We start from the raw sequence: 2,089 nt of genomic DNA on the forward strand, positions 1-2,089 counted from the left end.
AATGAAACTTCTCTCTCTTTTACGTCAATAAGATTTGACATTCATTCAGGGTCGTATTTCCAATTAGAATGTAATCCCTTCCCAATACTCACTCTGAGGAACTCACTGATCCGCAGGAATTCAACGGAAAACGAAACGCGTACCCGTGTTGAAAACCCGGGTAAAAGAAACTATGAATTAAAGCTTTTCCTAATAGTGGTCTCAAAAGCCGTCTGAAGAAAAATAATTTCTGACCGATCTAAGAAGGAAGAGGCCTGGTGGCTTCTTCTTTTCGAGCCCGGGGAACGGAAACAATGCAGGTGAAAAGTTTAACACTTAATGGATGCGCTCGAATAAATAATTTTGCCTACCACAGTTTTACAAATGAACATAATATTGGTTTTATTAACCTATCGGGCCCTAAGGACGTCACTATTACTAGGGTATACTTGCGGTGGCGATATCGTGGTGGTGGTGGCGGCGGTCGTGTTGATGGCGGCGACCTTGTAGTGAAGGTGGCGGCGTTCGTGTTGATGGCGGCGACCTTGTAGTGAAGGCGGCGGCGTTCGTGGCGGCGACCTTGTAGTAAAGGCGATGGAGTTCGTGGCGGCTACCTTGTACGGAAGGTGGCGGCGTTCGAGTACCGACGACGGCGGCGTTCCTATTGGTGACGACGATCGTGTTGGTGACGGCTACCTTGCATTGAAGGCGGCGGTGTTCTTGTTGGTGACGGCTGCCTTGCACTGAAGGCGGCGTTCGTGGCGGTTGGCGGCGTTCTAGTGCCGAAGGCGGCGTTCGTGTTGGTAAAGGCTACCTTGCACTGAAGGCGGTGGCGTTCGTGGCGAATGGCGGCGTTCCAGTTCCGAAGGCGGCGTTCTAGTGCTGAGGCGGCGTTCGTGGCTGAAGGCGGCGTTCGTAGCTGAAGGCGGCGTTCGTAGCTGAAGGCGACGTTCGGCGTTATTTGGTGTGTCCGGCGGATTGTCGCCAGGGAGAACGATGAACTTTCTTCCAAAATCCCCGATTTACGATGGCGGATGATCGAAGGCGACCCCGGATGGATTAATACCAAGCAAAATGGCGTCAGATATTCTCCTCCACCCTCGAGGAAGCTTGATGATTCTGTCGTCCTGCACACTTAAAATAAATCGCCGAATTCGGTAAAATTTTACCGAAATCTCAACAGCAGAACTGTTCGGTAAATAATTTAACTGATTTTCGGTGATTTTGACAGTTGAGCAATGGAAAAAATTACAAAAAATCTGTAAAATAGATTACCGAACAGTTCAGCTGTTGAGAATTCGGTAAAATTTACCGAATACGGTGAAATGAGTTAAGTGTGTGCCTTTTCTATCGACCCTAGACGAGGTTTAGGATTATGCAGGTGCGCGTATTCCGGACGACGAACTATCCCTCGAGCTTCCTGTGGGGGGAAACGGAATGGTTCCCGAAAGAACCCCAAAAGAAGAAAAATGCATGATGTCGGACCTGCCACGTCGATTAATTACCCTGTTGTGACGTCCTTCCATTCTTTCTTTACACGTTTTATTTCTATTTGTTCTATTTACCTTTTTCTTTGGGTATATCTAGTTATTTAACGATTTTTCCGTTTTTTCGTTGGCACACACTGTTGTACGTACTAATTGGAGAACAATAGGAACACATTTTTATTTCTAACAAAAGAGCTATTATAATAATTTTTGCACACTAACCGGACTAACTTTTCGTAGTTAGCACTGACCGTACTATTAGTTATAGTTACTTTTATAGCTTTCGAATATTATCTATAACGAGACACAAATTAATTATCAAAATTTTCACTAAATTGGCTATTCGATTTCTAACCAAAAATTTTAAATTATTAGACACGTCGCGCACTGCTTCCTTGAAAGGTCGAACAGAAAAGAATTTTCTCCTTCTTCGGCTGAGATATATATATTTTTTTTAAGGAAAAGATCGAGGGCAGACATCTTGAAAACCGATGTTTGACATTTACAACTCACCTCCTATACCTTAATTCATATTCTCTTGAATGTATGCTCGGTAGCGTTACATGGGTATCACAAAATTGTGATAGGGGCAAGCGTTTGTTTTTGTTGTAGTTCAAACCGCT

This window comes from Armigeres subalbatus, chromosome 1, assembly GCF_024139115.2.
Source record: "Armigeres subalbatus isolate Guangzhou_Male chromosome 1, GZ_Asu_2, whole genome shotgun sequence".
Classification (NCBI taxonomy): Eukaryota; Metazoa; Arthropoda; class Insecta; order Diptera; family Culicidae; genus Armigeres; species Armigeres subalbatus.